The sequence below is a fragment of the Choloepus didactylus genome, chromosome 10, assembly GCF_015220235.1.
Source record: "Choloepus didactylus isolate mChoDid1 chromosome 10, mChoDid1.pri, whole genome shotgun sequence".
Lineage (NCBI taxonomy): Eukaryota > Metazoa > Chordata > Mammalia > Pilosa > Megalonychidae > Choloepus > Choloepus didactylus.
In genome coordinates, this window is record NC_051316.1 from 76,332,535 (window position 1) to 76,355,020 (window position 22,486).

A 22,486-nucleotide genomic window follows, 5' to 3' on the forward strand; every position below is an offset into this window, starting at 1 on the left:
GTGATGCAACCACGCAAATAACCAAAGAAGAAAAGACATCCCACTCTTTTACTTCCAGGCGTTTGTCAACTCTCTGCTGGCTGGTCCTTGTGTGATCTTAGGTTCAATGGACCTTCCATGGTGTTAAAGTCAAGTGGTCAATGACCCAGCCCTATCCCACATATGCTCATATGCTCCTTTTCTGAGCATCTGCCCCCACCCACCTCCAGCCCTACTGAGTAAGCATCTGCTCTCAATCTACCAGATTCAGCTGATTGGAGCAGGGGTGGTCATCACACCAAGCTGGCTAATAAAAATCTCTCTCCTGGCAATTAGAATCATAACCCAGATTTGTTGGGCATTATCCCTGAGAAATGAGGTAAACTGAGCCTGGTAGAAGACTTAAGAAAGCTGGTCTGGAAATAGAGAAAGGAGAATGAGGCCAAAATATAGAGAAATAGAGACAAGACCACAGGGAAAGGGAAGTATGAGAAAAAGAAAGAGAAAGTGATAAGATGGCTTCTTTAGTTCCTAATCATTTTCTAGGAACTAGTTCACCAGCAACTTCTTGAAACCTAACTGTGTTCCCTGCTATTGGGCTCTAGAAGTTATCCCCAATTAGTCAAATAAAGCCTTTATTTTACTTCTGCTAACTCGTGTGGGTTCTTTTTCTCTCCAAGGATCCATGACTATGACAGCATTTGTCAGCCCTGCAATGTACCATCCTTACATTCTTAATGTCATATCCTGGATAGTGCTTTGAGGCTGACTGTCCAACCAAACTTTCTGTGCAAATTCTCCCTATCCCCGTTGTCCAATATGATAACTATTAGCCACAGGTGGCTATCGAGTACTTGAAATATGGCTAGTGTGACTTGAAATCATTTTATTTAATTTTAATTAATTTAAAGTTAAATAGCCAGGTGCAGCTAGTGGCTACCAGAATAGTGCAGTTTTGAAGTTTTCAATGCTCTCTTCTCTATTATCTCATTTGACCCTCACAAAAATCTGGTGAGGTTTATAGTAGATAAAACAGGAATACTATCCCAGTATCTCTAAGAGATAAAATTCCTTGCCCAACAAAGTCCTGTAGCTAGTAACGCATAGCTGGGGTTGAAATCCCAGTTTCTTGAATTCAAGAAAATGCTCTTACCACAAGGCCTTATATTCTAAAAAAAATGATGCCTTTCAGCCTCTTATACCTGCTGGCTTATTCAGCTCCATTCCCCAGAGCTTCCCAAAGACCACTAGTGTATATTCGCTGGAGGTGAAAACTGTGTCCTGTGTCCTTGAAACAGAGAGGAAATAACTGGTTCAATCACGAATGAAGCACCAACAGCTGTGCCTGGATTCTGACCAGCCCATTATGGAATCTATTAAAACGGATTTTGCGCATGATCTCGCCAAACTGTTCAGAAAGGGTCTGCCATTCCGTACTCAAACACAGTTTGGGGACGCATTCAACCTTAAGTTATTAAGACAAAGAAATATACCTGAGATAATGCTGGTGCTCTCTCACAGTCCGCTCTTTTCTCGGAACTGCTGATCAGCTGAATGCCTCTTGCCTCCATTCCCTGCGGCATTTGGCTGCTCATTTCCTCTCTCTGACCCCTGCCCTCTCCTCCTAAGGGGTTTTCACATTAAGTTTTTTTTCTCCTCCCATGGCATTTAGCTTACATGCCCCCACCCCCATACACACAGACCACCAAAGACCATGTGGAAAAGCAGCTCCCGTGGCCTCTCTGCCTGAGGCTACCTATGAAATCACACTCATATTTTAGACTATCACCTGCAAGGATGTCAACACAGACAGTCCAACTCCCCTCTACAAACTCTAGGGAAAGAGAAGGATATTCTCGTCAAAAGAATACCTTCTCAAAGGCTTGGCCTGCCCGGGAAGAGGCTTAAGAAATCTGAGAGCTTTGAAAGGGCATTTCCAAAATAAAAGCATGATCTAGAGGTTGGAAAGATTAAAAAAAAGTATGTTGAGAACACTTTTAAAAAAAAATAGACAATAGTCCCTCTGTGTTGCAAAATGCTTAATTGCTAACAATAAAGCAGTAACAACCCAACAGCCACCCCCTCAGGTCTCAAGCAAACAGGACTTGCTGTTCTGTTATTCTGATAATGAGGTACCATCAACACACAAGGTCGTCAGAGCTCCCATGACCCTCTGTGTCACTAACTGCTGTTTTCCTGCAGCCTGGAATGTTCACTCGCATGGAAACCAATGTGGAAACATTCTTCCACACCAGTGGACACCACCAAGTCTCTCTGGCATCTCTGATGGGGTGTGTGAATGAAACAGAATAATCATAGCAAATCTTTCTCATTACAGAGCCCTGCAGTAGTCAGTAATCACTGATATTTAAGTGAATATTAAAAGGTTGCTTGAAATTTGAGGATTTTTTTTCCAGAGATACTTAGATAATTGACTTCAAGATACCAGTCTCTTGAGCTGCTGTTGCTCCAAAACTTTAACCAGCTTTAAAATCACCCTCTCTTCTTGCCCTACCCTAACAAGTTTACTTGAGGGAGATATTGTCTTTGGAGGGTTACTTCTTAACCAAGTCCCTTAATGTGTTTCTCTTAGCCACCATTCATTAAACTCTACTTCATACCATACCCTTTCTATGGATTATTAACACATCTAATCCTCACCACAACCTTGCATGGTGGATGTTCTTATGACCATTTTATATGAAAAGAAATTGAGGCTAAACTCATTAAATAATCTACGTAAATCACAGAGTTAGTAGATGGTGAGGCTAAATTTGAATCCAGATCTCTCTGACATGAAAACATAAGTGACTTTTTTTCTTACTAAAGCTGTTTTCAAATCTCATGACCATCCTTATGTTTTCAAAGCTCCTTCACATGTATATTTTAAAACTTCTCACAATGAGACTATAAAAGAACCTCGAACAGATGGCATTATTACCCCCATTTGACTGACAGGAAAATAGAAAATCTGATCTTCTGATGCTTGGTCCAAACTGGTTAATCATTCTGACATGCTCAGGTATGAGGATGTCTGTTCTGGTCAGATAGGAAGTTCTCTTGAGAGTGAGTGGGTTGGCCAGGTAGGCCCCCTTGTTTAAAGGCAATGGCGGTTGAGGATGGGTAACAACAGATTCGCCCTGCCACTGAATGACTGAACAAAGAAGGATCTGTCTGTGTCTTTGTGTGTCAGGTGCCACAATGGTGTAGGTACTTCCAAAAATTTTGAAATGAAAAAGGAAATGTTAAATCTACTTGGCCTTATTTTCCAAGCAGGGCCCCATGGGACACATGGTCATAATTAATACTTGTAGGTGTATTAATTTATTAGAGCAGTGTTTCTCAAATTTTAAAGCAAGGATCTTGTTTAGAAAAAAAAATACTGCAGGCTCTGATCCAGGTGGTCTGGGTGAGGCCTGAGAGTATGCACTTCTAACAGGCTCCCTTAGGTAGGTTAGACCTGGAGACTTGAAGTGCCGTCCATGGACCAGTAAATTCGGTGTCTAGATGTGCCTCAGGCCTTACCCCAGATCTACTGGATCTGAATCTGCATTTTAACCTAATCTCAGGAAATGTGTATGCTTTGAGAAGCATTGTTTGGAGGGCTGCAGGACTGGCTGGGAAAAGAGATGAATAAATAAATTTCCATTTGTTATTTTTTCACCAGTTTCTTTCATAAACACAGCCTTCAGTTGCATGTCTGTGCATTTCAGAAAAAAAGAATGAGGAGAGACTCACTGTTTTGGATACCATTGCCTTGACAGATGGTGACAATGACCGAGTCTCTGATTCTGGATTGATATGGCGAGCACAGCACCCAGCACATAGGAGGTGCCCGGTGAATGCCTACTCACAATGCCAGACAGACTGTGGACCACTGCTACTGCAGCCTCATGCAGGACAGCTTCTTTGGCTGAATAATATGCAGCATGAGCAACAACACAGTGCTTATTCTCTGTCTAGCTTCCAGAAAGAAAAGAACAAGTCATAAGTTTTGCCCACTGGATAGAAACTAAAAACAAATCCTGTGTTATGAATAGCTCCCACCACAATGCTGGATCTCAGTAAGTATCTGAAGCCCCGTTATCACTCAATCAATAAGCATTTACTAAAGCCTTATGTGTGAGAGACATGGTACTAGGCACTGGGGACACAGAGTTAATTAAAACTTGGTCCCTGCCTTTAAGAGTTAACAATTTGATGGCCTAGTTCTGAGGTTAGCTATTGGCTTTTGCTTTTTAAGCCACAAAGTTAAATGTACCAGCATGGATTCCTTCAGAGTATTAGATGAGGAATGAAAGGAACGATAAAGAGTGAGGTCTTATGGAAAGAGAAAAATGGAAATCCAAAGAAATATCATAAAATTGATATGTGTTGAGCTCCATGTGTTCTTCATAGTTTCTGTTTAACAGATCAATTAGAGCAATAAAACATATGCTCTATAAAAATATGCAGAGAGAATTCGGCTGGGCTGCAAGGGAATGTTGACAAAGTAACTAAGCAACGTTGGCGAGTAAAATTCTTATTTTTCTTTTCCTATTGATGTCTTCTGCCTCATTAGTTAAGAACTCAGCAAGTCCTTGCCAGGGGAGAGGAAGGAATAAAACCACTCTACGACTCACTCCTGAGAGATCCATCTCCTTTCGCTGAGACCCCCTCTAAAAGACTTTGATGGCACAGGAGGGGGTGGGAAACAGAAGGGGGAGGGACCACAGTGATACCAATCAATATCTCATCTGTACGAGGGGGTCTTTTTGCAGGGCAATTCACTACAGGAAGGCCATAGGAGAAAGGCCCAGAAGTGCTGCCCCTGAGGAAGGTACTGCATCGTCTTCACTCCTGGGACCCCAGGACTTAGAATGGTGCCTGGTACAGAAGTGACTTCACTAAACGTCTGCTGAATGAATGAATAAATAACAATGAATGAAGAACCCTTTGCATCAAAGTGTAGCTTAGTTGTTTGCAAGCTGTACCTTAACCTGAAGCTCACTGAAGTCGGGCATTTTGAGCTGTCCAGATGCTCTGAAGTTACACGCCCATCTCCTACAAGGCCAAGACAGCTAACTTATCTCTCAAACAGACTTCCCATTTCTCCTGAGTTACATATCATTCCAATCCTTCAGAGGTGAAGAAGGACTAGTCTGACTTCTCATCCTCTCCCTATATTTTACTCTCTAGGGTTTGCCAAGCCCTTCATGGAACCTCTTTCCACACCCTAAATATTGAATAAAAGTAGAAGGGAAAACTACACTCTGACATTTAGGGCCAATGAAATTCCATTAGGCCCTAATGGATTGCAATAATCTCTCTCTTTCTGGCTAAGTTTAGGGTATGAAAATTAGAACAAACGCCTTTCTAAAAAACTATTACATTCTGAAATGATTACGGAGGTGAGAGTGTATGTATGTATGTGAATAAGATGAACATCATCTGACCTTCACAGGCTCCAATAAAATATGCATCTGAAGGTGCAATTCCATTAACCCTTTTGCATGGTTTTACTCCTGCCTGTTCATTAAGTGCTATCTTCACTGACGAGGCTTCCCCACAATTGGAGAGATTTCTGCATTCCACCTGAGAAGCAGCTTGATATATACATATACATATACATGTACATATACATATACATATATATACACACACACACACGCACATATATACACACATGCATATACATACACATACACATGCACGCACACATACATATATATATATAGGTCCAACTAATCAACCACCTCACCTTTGAGCCACCATTTCAATGCATTTTGTTAGATTACTAGGGAGAAACATTGCTGTCTTGTTTTAATCTTCAAAGACATACATGAGTTCATGGCTTTAAAATGCTTATTGTGTTTCTGAACACAGATGAAGTCAGCATGAATGGGTATAGCCCTACAGAACTGCGTCATGTGAACCTCTCTCCCTCTGATTTTCCAGCTCCTCAATGGTCACTGTTTCATATGCTTATTTATTGTCATCAGTGTGGATATTCCAGCATTAAAAGTATGAGTAAATATTCCAAAACTGACAGTATCTCCTAGAACTTCACATACTGCTGCAGCAGCAACAGCAGCGGTGATCAATGCACAGGTGTTCAACAGCAGTGACCCATAATTATTCATCACTTCATAGACTTAGACATTTACATTCAGAGGGGACACTCCATAGTGAGAAAGAGTGGAAAGGGTGGAAGGAAAGAAACGAGTATCTTACTTAGTGTACTTTAAGATACCACATACTCAATCCACTGAAGAAACGAAAGACTTTAAAAAAAAATATTCTCTTAAATAAAGCAGGCCTTCCAGGGGCCAACAGAGACTGGCTGGGATTCCTAACAATGAGGAAAAAGGAGAATCCTTGGTCCGACCTTGGGATTATAGGGTTGATCTGCACTTAGCACAGTTTTAAACATAAGTAGTGAAAGCAAAATTATTATAATATAAAAGCCCAGTTGATCCATTTAATCTTTAAGATACTAATGATTGTACTGATTTTTTAAAGAAAAAAAGAAAAAGAAAATTAAGAAAACATCTCCACATCAGTAACTTCTTGCTATATTAAGAAGTGCCGGAAGCGGGGCAAGATGGCGGACTGGTGAGCTGTATGTTTTACTTACTCCTCCAGGAAAGTAGGTAGAAAGCCAGGAACTGCGTGGACTGGACACCACAGAGCAATCTGACTTTGGGCATACTTCATACAACACTCATGAAAACGTGAAACTGCTGAGATCAGCGAAATCTGTAAGTTTTTGTGGCCAGGGGCCCTGCACCCCTCCCTGCCAGGCTCAGTCCCCTGGGAGGAGGGGCTGTCAGCTCCGGGAAGGAGAAGGGAGAACTGCAGTGGCAGCCCTTATCAGAAACTCATTCTACTGATCCAACCTCCAACCATAGATAGACTGAGACCAGACACCAGAGAATCTGAGAACAGACAGCCCAGCACAGAGGAGACAGGCATAGAAAAAAACAGCACAAAAAACTCCAAAATAAAAGTGGGGAATTTTTGGAGTTCTGGTGAACATAGAAAGGGGAAGGGCAGAGCTCAGGCCCTGAGGCTCATATGCAAATCCCGAAGAAAAGCTGATCTCTCTGCCCTGTGGACCTTTCCTTAATGGCCCTAATTGCTTTGTCTCTTAGCATTTCAATAACCCATTAGATCTCTGAGGAGGGCCCTTTTTTTTTTTTTTTAATCCTTTTTTCTTTTTCTAAAACAATTACTCTAAGAAGCCCAATACAGAAAGCTTCAAAGACTTGCAATTTGCGCAGGTCAAGACAAGAGCAGAACTAAGAGAGCTCTGAGACAAAAGGCAATAATCCAGTGGCTGAGAAAATTCACTAAACACCACAACTTCCCAAGAAAAGGGGGGTGTCCGCTCACAGCCATCATCCTGGTGGACAGGAAACACTCCTGCCCATCGCCAGCCCCATAGCCCAGAGCTGCCCCAGACAACCCAGTGTGACGGAAGTGCTTCAAATAACACGCACACACCACAAAACTGGGCGTGGACATTAGCCTTCCCTGCAACCTCAGCTGATTGTCCCAGAGTTGGGAAGGTGGAGCAGTGTGAATTAACAAAGCCCCATTCAGCCATCATTTCAGCAGATTGGCAGCCTCCCTACACAGCCCAGCAGCCCAGAACCGCCCTGGGGGGACGGCACTCACCTGTGACATAGCACAGTCATCCCTCAACAGAGGACCAGGGGGTGCACGGCCTGGAAGAGGGGCCCACTTGCAAGTCTCAGGAGCCATATGCCAATACCAAGGTCAGTGGCAGAGACAAACTGTGGCAGGACTGAACTGAAGGATTAGACTATTGCAGCAGCTTTAAAACTCTAGGATCACCAGGGAGATTTGATTGTTAGAGCCACCACCCCCTCCCTGACTGCCCAGAAACACGCCCCATATACAGGGTGGGCAACACCAACTACACACGCAAGCTTGGTACACCAGTTGGACCCCACAAGGCTCACTCCCCCACTCACCACAAAGGCTAAGCAGGGGAGACCTGCCTTGTGGAGAACAGGTGACTCGTGGACGCCACCTGCTGGTTAGTTAGAGGAAGTGTACTCCACGAAGCTGTAGATCTGATAAATTAGAGATAAGGACTTCAATTGGTCTACAACCCTAAAAGAACCCTATCAAGTTCTGCAAATGCCAAGAGGCCAAAAACAACAGAAAATTCTAAAGCATATGAAAAAACCAGACGATATGGATAACCCAAGCCCAAGCACCCAAATCAAAAGATTAGAAGAGACACAGCACCTAGAGCAGCTACTCAAAGAACTAAAGATGAACAATGAGACCATAGTACGGGATACAAAGGATATCAAGAAGACCCTAGAAGAGCATAAAGAAGACATTGCAAGACTAAATAAAAAAATAGATGATCTTATGGAAATTAAAGAAACGACCAAATTAAAAAGATTCTGGACACTCATAGTACAAGACTAGAGGAAGTTGAACAACAAATCAGTGACCTGGAAGATGACAGAACGGAAAATGAAAGCATAAAAGAAAGAATGGGGAAAAAAATTGAAAAAATCGAAACGGACTTCAGGGATATGATGGATAAGATAAAACATCCGAATATAAGACTCATTGGTGTTCCAGAAGGGGAAGAAAAGGGAAAGGTCTAGGAAGAGTATTCAAAGAAATTGTTGGGGAAAACTTCCCAAATCTTCTAAACAACATAAATACACAAATCATAAATGATCAGCGAACTGCAAATAGAATAAATCCAAATAAACCCACTCCGAGACAAACTCTGATCACACTGTCAAACACGGAAGAGAAGGAGCAAGTTCTGAAAGCAGCAAGAGAAAAACAATTCACCACATACAAAGGAAACAGCATAAGACTAAGTAGTGACTACTCAGCAGCCACCACGGAGGCGAGAAGGCAGTGGCAGGATATATTTAAAATTCTGAGTGAGAAAAATTCCCAACCAAGAATACTTTATCCAGCAAAGCTCTCCTTCAAATTTGAGGGAGAGCTTAAATTTTTCACAGACGAACAAATGCTGAGAGAATTTGCTAACAAGAGACCTGCCCTACTTCAGATACTAAAAGGAGCCCTACAGACAAACAAAGAAAGGACAGAGAGGCTTGGAGAAAGGTTCAGTACTAAAGAGATTCGGTATGGGTACAATAAAGGATATTAATAGACAGAGGGGAAAAATATGACAAACATAAACCAAACGATAAGATGGCTGATTCACGAAATGCCTTCACGGTTATAACGTTGAATGTAAATGGATTAAACTCCCCAATTAAAAGATATAGATTCGCAGAATGGATCAAAAAAAATGAACCATCAATATGTTGCATACAAGAGACTCATCTTAGACACAGGGACACAAAGAAATTGAAAGTGAAAGGATGGAAAAAAATATTTCATGCAAGCTACAGCCAAAAGAAAGCAGGTGTAGCAATATTAATCTCAGATAAAATAGACTTCAAATGCAGGGATGTTTTGAGAGACAAAGAAGGCCACTACATACTAATAAAAGGGGCAATTCAACATGAAGAAATAACAATCGTAAATGTCTATGCACCCAATCAAGGTGCCACAAAATACATGAGAGAAACACTGGCAGAACTAAAGGAAGCAATTGATGTTTCCACAATAATTGTGGGAGACTTCAACACATCACTCTCCCCTATAGATAGATCAACTAGACAGAACACCAATAAGGAAATTGAAAACCTAAACAATCTGATAAATGAATTAGATTTAACAACTAGAGACGAATGAAAATGAGAACACAACACACCAAAACCTATGGGATGCCGCAAAAGCAGTGCTAAGGGGGAAATTTATAGCACTAAACGCATATATTAAAAAGGAAGAAAGAGCCAAAATCAAAGAACTAATGGATCAACTGAAGAAGCTAGAAAATGAACAGCAAACCAATCCTCAACCAAGTACAAGAAAAGAAATAACAAGGATTAAAGCAGAAATAAATGACATAGAGAACAAAAAAACAATAGAGAGGATAAATATCACCAAAAGTTGGTTCTTTGAGAAGATCAACAAGATTGACAAGCCCCTAGCTAGACTGACAAAATCAAAAAGAGAGAAGACCCATATAAACAAAATAATGAATGAAAAAGGTGACATAACTGCAGATCCTGAAGAAATTAAAAAAATTATAAGAGGATACTATGAACAACTGTATAGCAACAAATTGGATAATGTAGAGGAAATGGACAATTTCCTGGAAACATATGAAGAACCTAGACTGACCAAAGAAGAAATAGAAGACCTCAACCAACCCATCACAAGCAAAGAGATCCAATCAGTCATCAAAAAGCTTCCCACAAATAAATGCCCAGGGCCAGATGGCTTCACAGGGGAATTCTACCAAACTTTCCAGAAAGAACTGACACCAATCTTACTCAAACTCTTTCAAAACATTGAAGAAAATGGAACACTACCTAACTCATTTTATGAAGCTAACATCAATCCAATACCAAAACGAGGCAAAGATGTTACAAAAAAGGAAAACTACTGGCCAATCTCCCTAATGAATACAGATGCAAAAATCCTCAACAAAATACTTGCAAATCGAATCCAAAGACACATTAAAAAAATCATACACCATGACCAAGTGGGGTTCATTCCAGGCATGCAAGGATGGTTCAACATAAGAAAATCAATCAATGTATTACAACACATTAAAAATTCGAAAGGGAAAAATCTAATGATCATCTCAATAGATGCTGAAAAAGCATTTGACAAAATCCAACATCCCTTTTTGATAAAAACACTTCAAAAGGTAGGAATTGAAGGAAACTTCCTCAATATGATAAAGAGCATATATGAAAAACCCACAGCCAGCATAGTACTCAATGGTGAGAGACTGAAAGCCTTCCCTCTAAGATCAGGAACAAGACAAGGATGCCCGCTGTCACCACTGTTACTCAAAATTGTGCTGGAAGTGCTAGCCAGGGCAATCCGGCAAGACAAAGAAATAAAAGGCATCCAAATTGGAAAAGAAGAAGTAAAACTGTCATTGTTTGCAGATGATATGATCTTATATCTAGAAAACCCTGAGAAATCGACGATACAGCTACTAGAGCTAATAAACAAATTTAGCAAAGTAGTGAGATACAAGATTAATGCACATAAGTCAGTAATGTTTCTATATGCTAGAAATGAACAAACTGAAGAGACACTCAAGAGAAAGATACCATTTTCAATAGCAACTAAAAAAATCAAGTACCTAGGAATAAACTTAACCAAAGATGTAACAGACCTATACAAAGAAAACTACATAACTCTACTAAAAGAAATAGAAGGGAACCTTAAAAGATGGAAAAATATTCCATGTTCATGGATAGGAGGGCTAAATGTCATTAAGATGTCAATTCTACCCAAACTCATCTACAGATTCAATGCAATCCCAATCAAAATTCCAACAACCTACTTTGCAGACTTGGAAAAGCTAGTTATCAAATTTATTTGGAAAGGGAAGATGCCTCGAATTGCTAAAGACACTCTAAAAAAGAAAAACGAAGTGGGAGGACTTACACTGCCTGACTTTGAAGCTTATTATAAAGCCACAGTTGTCAAAACAGCATGGTACTGGCACAAAGATAGACATATAGATCAATGGAATTGAATTGAGAATTCAGAGATAGACCCTCAGATCTATGGCCGACAGATCTTTGATAAGGCCCCCAAAGTCACTGAACTGAGTCATAATGGTCTTTTCAACAAATGGGGCTGGGAGAGTTGGATATCCATATCCAAAAGAATGAAAGAGGACCCCTACCTCACACCCTACACAAAAATTAACTCAAAATGGATCAAAGATCTCAATATAAAAGAAAGTACCATAAAACTCCTAGAAGATAATGTAGGAAAACATCTTCAAAACCTTGTATTAGGCGGCCACTTCCTAGACTTTACACCCAAAGCACAAGCAACAAAAGAGAAAATAGATAAATGGGAACTCCTCAAGCTTAGAAGTTTCTGTACCTCAAAGGAATTTCTCAAAAAGGTAAAGAGGCAGCCAACTCAATGGGAAAAAATTTTTGGAAACCATGTATCTGACAAAAGACTGATATCTTGCATATATAAAGAAATCCTACAACTCAATGACAATAGTACAGACAGCCCAATTATAAAATGGGCAAAAGATATGAAAAGACAGTTCTCTGAAGAGGAAATACAAATGGCCAAGAAACACATGAAAAAATGTTCAGCTTCACTAGCTATTAGAGAGATGCAAATTAAGACCACGAGATACCATCTCACACCGATTAGAATGGCTGCCATTAAACAAACAGGAAACTACAAATGCTGGAGGGGATGTGGAGAAACTGGAACTCTCATTCATTGTTGGTGGGACTGTATAATGGTTCAGCCACTCTGGAAGTCAGTCTGGCAGTTCCTTAGAAAACTAGATTCGATCCAGCGATTGCACTTCTCGGTATATACCCGGAAGATCGGAAAGCAGTGACACGAACAGATATCTGCATGCCAATGTTCATAGCAGCATTATTCACAATTGCCAAGAGATGGAAACAACCCAAATGTCCTTCAACAGATGAGTGGATAAAGAAAACGTGGCATATACACACGATGGAATACTACACGGCAGTAAGAAGGAACGATCTCGTGAAACATATGACAACATGGATGAACCTTGAAGACATAATGCTGAGCAAAATAAGCCAGGCACAAAAAGAGAAATATTATATGCTACCACTAATGTGAACTTTGAAAAATGTAAAACAAATGGTTTATAATGTAGAATGTAGGGGAACTAGCGATAGAGAGCAATTAAGGAAGGGGGAACAATAATCCAAGAACAGATAAGCTATTTAATGTTCTGGGGTTGCCCAGGAATGACTATGGTCTGTTAATTTCTGATGGATATAGTAGGAACAAGTTCACAGAAATGTTGCTATATTAGGTAACTTTCTTGGGGTAAAGTAGGAACAGGTTGGAAGTTAAGCAGTTATCTTAGGTTAGTTGTCTTTTTCCTACTCCCTTGTTATGGTCTCTTTGAAATGTTCTTTTATTGTATGTTTGTTTTTTTTTATTTTTTTTTTTCATACAGTTGATTTAAAAAAGAAAGGAAAGTTAAAAAAAAAGAAAGAAAAACAAGGAAAAAAAGATGTAGTGCCCCCTTGAGGAGCCTGTGGAGAATGCAGGGGTATTGGCCTACCCCACCTCGATGGTTGCTAACATGACCGCAGACATAGGGGACTGGTGGTTTGATGGGTTGAGCCCTCTACCACAGGATTTGCCCTTGGGAAGACGGTTGCTGCAAAGGAGAGGCTAGGCCTCCCTATAATTGTGCCTAAGAGCCTCCTCCCGAATGCCTCTTTGTTGCTCAGATGTGGCCCTCTCTCTCTAGCTAAGCCAACTTGAAAGGTGAAATCACTGCCCTCCCCCTACATGGGATCAGACACCCAGGGGAGTGAATCTCCCTGGCAACATGGAATATGACTCCCGGGGAGGAATGTAGATCTGGCATCGTGGGACGGAGAACATCTTCTTGACCAAAAGGGTGATGTGAAAGGAAAGGAAATAAGCTTCAGTGGCAGAGAGATTCCAAAAGGAGCCGAGAGGTCACTCTGGTGGGCACTCTTACGCACACTTTAGACAACCCTTTTTAGGTTCTAAAGAATTGGGGTAGCTGGTGGTGGATACCTGAAACTATCAAACTACAACCCAGAACCCATGAATCTCAAAGACAATTGTATAAAAATGTAGCTTATGAGGGGTGACAATGGGATTGGGAAAGCCATAAGGACCACACTCCACTTTGTCTAGTTTACGGATGGATGAGTAGAAAAATAGGAGAAGGAAACAAACAGACAAAGGTACCCAGTGTTCTTTTTTACTTCAATTGGTCTTTTTCACTTTAATTATTATTCTTGTTACTTTTGTGTGTGTGCTAATGAAGGTGTCAGGGATTGATTTAGGTGATGAATGTACAACTATGTAATGGTACTGTGAACAATCGAATGTACGATTTGTTTTGTATGACTGCGTGGTATGTGAATATATCTCAATAAAATGAAGATAAAAAAAAAAAAAGAAGTGCCCTTTTGAGCACACAAATACATACGGTAGGTGATGGAAGGGAATGGGGGGGTGGGGAGGGAACTGCAGATGGAGTCAATATAACAGTTGGAATAAAAAATTGAGGCAAGTTATATTAGCTTTCTAGGGCTGATGTAACAAATTACCAAAAATTTAGTGGTTTAAAACAACAGAAGTTTATTATTTCACAGTTCTAGAAGTCGGAAGTCTGAAATCGTGGAGTCATTGGAGCTGCACTCCCCCTGAAGGCTCTACAAGAGAATCCTTCCTTGTCTCTTCCAGACTCTGATAACTCTTGGTATTCCTTGTGTAGCATAACTCCAATCTTTGCCTCCATCTTTGGATGGTCTTCTCTGTGTGTCTCTGTGTCGTTTTCTTTTCTGTCTCATCTAAGGACACTCTCATTAGATTCAGGGCCCTCCCTAATTCAGTCTGATCTCATCTCCAACCCTCCCTTTACATCTGCAAAGACTCTATTTCCAAATGAGGTCACGTTCTGAGGGCATGAATTCTGGGGGGACACTATACAATATTTTTACTTTTAAAGCACAGGCGTATACCAGTTGGTGTGCTGTCACTCAGAAGCTCCACTAGATACACTGGGATAAGGGTCATTGCTAATTCCCATTTCTTTCTATTCTGTTTGACACAGAGTATGCCAGTCCTTTCTGGGAAAAGTCTTGTTTAAAAAAAAAGTCCAAATTTAAGGAACTTGGTTCCTGTAACTGTCAACAGACTTATTTACTCTCAATCACTCTAAGTGAATATGAGTCTTGGAGTTTGGAAAATTCATATCCCTGGAACAATGGGAGCTTGCGTGTGACATCTGGAAACACTACAAGAGATCTTTAAGGTGGTAGAGAACACAAAATGGGCTAGAAGACTGGAAATTGGAAAATACAATTCTAATTTTCAAAAGGGTACAATTTTAAACTTGAAAGTGGTGAGTAAAATTGACACAGACTGCAGGTAAGGTTTAGAGGTGATATGGCCTAGGGCTAAGGGCACGGCCTCTGCAGGGTCGCTGTGAGAATTTAAGCAGGTGTGTGCAATGTACTTGGCACACAGTAAGTCCTGAAAAATATGGGAGCTTCTGTCATCATCATCATCATTTCACAGTATGATATAAATCCTAATGAAGAGTCCGATTCTTGAGGGACCAAACAGCCACCTGGAATCTTAGAATGCTTAGAATTCTATCCAACGTAAATATATAACAGCAACAACAACGAACATTTATTGTGGACTTATAATTTATTTTAATTTTCAGAACAATCCTATGAGATAAGTATTATTATTATTATCCCCATTTTACACTTAAGGAAACTGAGTCATAGAGATTAAAATCTTTTTACGGGTCAAAGAACAAGTAAATAGCCAAGCTAACTCCAAAACTACTTAAAACTGCCTCTCAGACAGTCGAGTGGTTTTATTCACAAAATAAGACTAGAGGAACTTCTAAGAATATGTAAAAAGTCAGGGAAGGAGACAGGAAAAACACAGACCCACCCCTATGTACATGGTCATGGGCCACTCCAGAAGATACGTTTCTTAAACCATCATGGTCTGGAGTCACAAGCCCTGGATTCAAGTCCTGGTAATGACATTAACTGGCAATGTGTCTTGGGATAAGAAACCCTTTACAGGCCTCAGTTATGGCTTCTGGAAAGATAATGGGGTTTACCTCTCAAGGGTATTGTGAGAATTAAAAGAGATATTGCCTGTGAACATGCTCGTTAAACAAAAACCCATTATATGGTAGTTGACAGTGACTGGCAACAAAGGGAGCTATAACTTTTGATGTGACATCAAAAAATGATATGAGTAATGGAAAATGATTCAGTTCCATGCAAAAAAAAATGTGTTTATCAGTAAGAGACAGTAGGGATGGGGTGGGGAGTGCAATGGGGAGCCCTGCAAAGGATGCAAGAAAGAAATCAAATGCTTCCTTCTTGCTTAATTTGGGTGGACTTCTAACTCAGGCAAAAGGAAACAGTGTGAATTCAAATGATTTGTCAATATTCCCCAACATCTATAACCCACTTAGCTTAATAGTGTAAGGAAGTTGTAGTAATTTTTGGTATACAATAAAATCTAGTGCAACATGGATTATTAGTTCATGGATTTGACATATTAGGGTAAATTATATCCCCCATGCCCCCTCCCACTAATCCGTCAAATATGTTTTAGAATGGAGTATAAACATTTTCTCACACCAAATTTTAAAATTCTCACGGTTAACACAACACCTAAGGTTATAACCCAGCTATGATCTCCATATTCTGATAACAGGGACAGTTTCCTAAACAGTAGGTTGATAAGAGAATGAATGGGCCACTTAAGGATTAAGGCTGAATCCCTAGGCAAATTTTTAGAGACAAAACAATAATCTACCTGGGAGCTTTTCAATTTGCCTTGGTAAAAACAAATGGACGAAACATAACCCTGAGATAAAAGAGACGAATAATTAATGAACATGCCCATAAGACTAAAAAAGAGTTTAGAAATAAAACTGAGTCAAACAAATAATTGCAAACCATGTGCCCACCTGGAGGAATGGAAGGGTCCTAACTTTAGAGTCTGAAAGCTGTGGCTTGAGTCCAGGCTATGCCCCTTATTTAGTTGCCCTCTTTGGTGAAACACTATCTCTTTGTGCTTCAGTTTCTTCTTTGGTCAAATGAGGATACATCACAGCTTGTTTTGGGGTAAGTAAGATAATGTAAGTAAAGATGGGCAAATGTCAAGTGCTATATTTATTAATCCAGATTTTTCAAATCATCAGATTTCAGAGGCTTCACAATCAATAGGGTTCCCAATCATAACCTGGTCTGTTCTTTGACTTCTTCCCCACAAGACATGAGCACCTGTCCCACAAAATGTATAAAATCATGGAAAATGTGGGGAGGGGTACCACTTCCCCATTCCTGATTTTTATAAGGGAGAATTTTCCCTAAGCCTTGCCTTTCTCTGTCCTTTTACTGATATTGCCCCAGGGGAAGGGGAGGGACTAATTCACTGAATCGGTAAATTTGAGAAATAGTTTTCTCATGCATGCTCAGTTGGCTCTTATCTTTGTTTTTGTTGTTTTAGCCAACTTCTCCAGAAGCCACGTGAAGAAGAGTATTATTATTCGTTTATTGGGGGCCCTGTTGGAGACCCCAACATTAGGTTGCACAGACTGGCTTGCCTCTGCAAAAGTTCCCTATTTTTTGAGTAGAGACTTACTGTGGCAGCGATTCAAGGACAGCTCAGGTTAAAGAGACAACTTACTTATCTATAGAAGGTCTATGTCTACACACCAGGCGTTCAGTCTTAAGAGTTTTTTTAGGCCAGAGAGAAAACCCAGTCACAGGGAGCCTCTGGCCCAGTTAACAGCCTAGCTGCAGGCACAGAGACTGAGGATGCTCAGACCAGTGTACCCCCCTCAACTGTGAGGTGTTTCTAAAGACACCACAAGAGCCAGTGAGCACTAGGCTTTGCAGCTCCATGGTCCTGAATGTGGCTGCTGTCCAGGAGGATGAGATCAGCAGTGTTCTCCACAGGGAATCTAAAAACTTTCCATTCACTTAGAGTAGGCTCCTCTTGTACAGCCTCAATTTTCTTAAACTTCTTTCTGGTCTAACTTCAACCCCTGGTAAAGTAAAGGAAAAGAGGTGGAGAAGGAAGGGATGGCTAAGCATCCCTGTCCTGTGACTTTGGTATCTTGTGTGCCCTGCTCCCATGCACTTGCTGTGACATCACACTATCTCATATTTCTGTGTTCACATGTCTGTCCCCTCCACCCATCTGTGAGGGCTGGGATTGTGCCCCAGACTTTGTGGCAGCACCAGTTCCTAACAGAAGACCCAGCACAAATAGGAATTCAATAAGTTTTGGGGGCTAAAATGTATATATAGATAATTACTAATCAACTATCACACAGATAAACAGTTCTTCCTCCAGCTAACAAGTTATCATGGTGACATATAAATGGACAAAAGAAACCTTTTCAGAAAACAGAGACACTTCACACAAACATCAACTGCAGCTACTGGACACGCTGTTACCCAGGCCAATCTAAACAGCTTTCATGTTTTCATTTTCCAGCATTCAATGGAAAGACAGCCCCTCTGGGTGCATGCCCAGCATTAAAAGAAGGTTTAAAAAGTCAAGGTGGGGAGGATCTAAGATGGTGGCATAGAGAGGAGTGGAAGCTAGTTAGTCCCTCTGGAACAACTTAAAAAAATCAGAAACAACTAGTAAATTATCCAGGATAACTGCGGGGGGACAAACGTGACCATCCACTCATCATATACCAACCTGAATTGGGAGGAATGCCCAAGATCACAGCATAAAATCTGTAAGTAAAAATTGCGGATCCAAGCCGGGAGACCCCTCCCACCACAGCCCAAGCTGTGCTAGAGAGAAGCTCTCTCCAAGCAAGTGAATATAGCTCAGCTGAGCTCCAACTGGGGTTTTAATTAGTGAGTGTGAACTGCTCACTACAAGCTATGAATCCCCAACAAGCAGATAGAGGCTTTGGGTGATGACTGACCTTGGAGAGATGAAGGGTTGCCGTGGACTAGCTCTGAAAGGGACTTTGTGTTCCTCTTTTGGCTCAGTGGAGAAAGCCTCAGCCATTTTCAGTTCCCCAGTGCTCTGGCCCAGACAAGGGTGGAGATAGCACAGGCAGAGAGAGACCATTGAAATGCTAATGACCTCCCCCTAGGGGGTCTGTCTTCTCTAAGAGGAAAGGGGTGGGGCCCTTTCCATTCAGAACCAGACCCCAGAGCCTGGGGGAAAACAGCCACAGGCCACACCTCCTTACACCAGTCTGGAATTACAGGCTGACAGGCGCCACCTGCTGGGGGGAAAAGCACAGTGACCTTAGGCATCACAGGGTGTACCAATTTCCTAAGACATACCCTCAGGTAAACCAGATACTGAATACTTCTTCCTTCTGGGACCTTAGCCCACTCTGGTCTGGGGAGGCCTGATTGGGGTAACCAAGGAAACCATGCCTAGACAACAGAAAACTACAACCTACACTAAGAAAAACGAAGTTATGGCCCAGTCAAAGGAACAAACTTACACTTCAACTGAGATACAGGAATTGAAACAACTAATAACCAGTCAATTCAAAAAGTTTAGAGAAGATATGGTGAAAGAGCTTAACCGTATAATGAAAATACTGGACGTACACAAGGTAGAAATTGAAAGTTCGAAAAACCAAGTGGCAGAATCTATGTTAATGAAAGGCACAACACAAGAGATGAAACACACAATGGAAACACAACAGCAGATCTCAAGAGGCAGAAGAAAACACTCAGGAACTGGAGAACAAGGCACCTGAAAGCCTACACACAAAAGAACAGATAGAGAAAAGAATGGAAAAATATGAGCAATGTCTCCGGAACTTAAGGACAAAATGAAAAGCAAAAATGTATGTGTCATTGGTGTCCCAGAAGAAGAGAAGGTAAAAGGGGCAGAAGCAATAATAGAGGAAATAATCAATGAAAAGTTCCCATCTCTTATTAAAGACATAAAATTACGTATCCAAGAAGTGCAGCATACTCCAAACAGAATAGATCTGAATAGGCCTACACCAAGACACTTAATAATCAGATTATCAAACATCAAAGATAAAGATGAAATCCTGAAAGCAGCAAGAGAAAAGCGATCCATCACATAAAAGGAAGCCTGATAAGACTATATGCAGATTTCTCAACAGAAACCATGGAGGCAAGAAGGAAGTGGGGTGACATATTTAAGATACTGAAAGAGAAAAATCACCAACCAAGAATCCTATATCTTTCAAAACTATCCTTCAGATATGAGGGAGAGCTTAAAATATTCTCTTACAAACAGACAATGACAGAGTTTGTGAACAAGATACCTGCTCTACAGCAAACACTAAAGGAAGCACCACAGACAGAAAGGAAAAGACAGGAGTGAGAGGTTTGGAAAACAATTTTGGAAGATAGTAGCACAGCAATGTAAGTACACTGAACAAAGATGACCGTGAGTATCGCTGAAAGAGGAAGTTTGGGACCATGTGAGACACCAGAACAAAAGACAAAGGATAAAGACTGGGACTGTGTAACTCAGGGAAACCTAGGGTGCTCAATGATTGTAATAAAAGGTACAAATATGTTTTTACACGAAATAGAACAAATGAATGTCAACATTGCAAAGTATTAAAAATAGGTGGAATTGGGGGAAAAATACAACCAATGCAAACTAGAGACTATAATTAACAGAAACATTGTATTATGCTTCCTTTAATATAACAAAGGCAATATACCAAGTTAAATGCATATGGGGGGGCGGGGAATAGGGGAAGGGTATGGGACTCCTGGCATTGGTGATGTTCTCTGACTGTTTATTCTCCTTTAGGTTAATGCTATCTTTCCTTTTGTCGCTTTCTAGCTATCAAGTTTTGTTTTGTTTGTTTGTTTGTTTGTTTTTCTTTCTCTTTTCTTTTTCTTTGGCCTCTCTGCCTTCTTTGACTCTGCCTCTGTCTTTGTGGAAGAAATGGAGATGTCCTTATATAGACAGTGGTGATGGTTCTCAATACATAAATATGTGACTATACAGGGAACCAATGATTGTTTACTTAGGACAAAATGTATAGTGTGTGAACAAAACCATCTTAGAAGAAATGGACTGATGAAGAAAACTTGAGGGCACTATATCAAGTGAAATAAGACAGACATATAAAGGCAAATATTGCAGGGTCTCACTGATACGAACGAATTATAAATTGTAAACTTATAGACATGAAATGTAAGTTACCAGGATATAGAAATGAGGTTAAAGAATGGAGAGCAGTTGCTTATTATGAGAAGAATGTTCAACTAGGGTGAACTTAAATGTTTGGAAATGGACAGGTGTGATAGCAGCATGTTGTGAGAATAACAAACAGTGCTGAAAGGTGTATGAAGGTGGTGGAAAGGGTAAGCTCAGAGTCACGCATGTCACCAGAAGGAAGGTTGGAGGTTAAAAGATGGGAATGTATAAAACAGTGAATCTTGTGGTGGACTATGTCCGTGATTAACTATACAAATATTAGAAATCTCTCTCACGAACTAGAACAAATGTATGACACTATAACTAGAAGTTAATAGAGAGGCACATAGGAAAAAATATATATACCTACTGCAAACCATATACTACAGTTAGTAGTATTTTAACATTCTTTCATCAACGGTAACAAATGTACTATACCAAAACTATGAATCAATAATGGACGGGGGTGTGGTTAGGGGATCTGAGTTTCCTTTTTTTTTTGTCTTTATTTCTTTTCTGGAGTAGTGAAAATGTTCTAAAAATTGAAAAAAAAAATTGTGTTGATGGATGCACAGCTGTATAGTGGTGCCGTGGGCAGTTGATTGTACACTTTGGATCTCTGGATAGTTGTATGGTATGTGAACAATCTCAATAAATATATATATATATATATATAAAGTCAAGGTGAATCTTCATAAAGATCTTTGCATGGTGCCACAAAGACCTCTACCTGTGTGTGTTGTTTAATGAACAAATTTTTAAAAACAAGAATAATGGGGAAGGGAGGAGGTAAATCAGCTTGGGAAGTTTTTTTTTCTAATTTAAGAAGAAAATGTATCATGTCACCTCCTTTAGTGCAAACTTGACTTCTGTGGCTTTGCTGCCAATCCCCATGCTTCAACCTCTGCTGCTTTCACCCTCATTCCCTTCGTGCCCTTCCACAGGGACACTGCCGCAGGCATCCCAGCCCCTAAACTGCCTCCCTCCACCTCCTGCACAATACCATGAAGTTAATCTTCCTCAAGCTACGAGCCTGCTACTCACCCTTAGACGTAGGTCAGGGTGAGAGCAAGATCGTCGCTGACCGGATTTTACAGCGGGAAGAGCTCTCTAAATAAAGTCGCTCAATTCAACTTTTCAATGTATCAAATTCAAAACAAAACCAAACAAACCTAAAGCCCAGAAGAGTGAGTGGAAACTTTTAAAACCCACCATTGGGATGGTCCTGGGGTTGAGAGCAAAGCCTGGCTCTCAGTGCCAATGCTCTTTCCACTCTGCAATGGATTCTTAAACAACTAAGCCCAATACTGAGGCCCTTCACCAACTGCCCCCAACTTTACCTTTCTCGCAATATCTCTTTCAATACTTTGACATAAATGCTGTTTTGTTTTTCCCTTGGTGATTTTTAAGTCTTTTTTTTTTTTTAGCAACAGGCCCTTTTTTTTTTCTTTCTTCAAATAAAGTCCTATGCAGGACTCTAATTACATAAATACATAAAATCCTTCTCTGCTGTGGTCGAAGCAGAGAGAGAGGCCCAGTGTTAGGCTGTGCCTTCCAAACAGCCACTTACACAACTCTGAGGAGCTTCAGGTTTGAAATCAATGGCCTTATCATCCAGACAACTCACCAGACCCTTAATGTCACCTGCACTCACTAATCACTAAATCTCCCTTCTGCTATT

The 22,486-nt window shown here is 40.6% G+C and overlaps 1 protein-coding gene across 1 annotated transcript in view; it reads right to left on the reverse strand.

Moving 5' to 3' along the window:
- Positions 1 to 22,486, reverse strand: part of MOB3B (MOB kinase activator 3B) — a 210,126-nt gene that overhangs the window by 138,808 nt on the left and 48,832 nt on the right. The gene's annotated exons all lie outside the window — the stretch shown is intronic.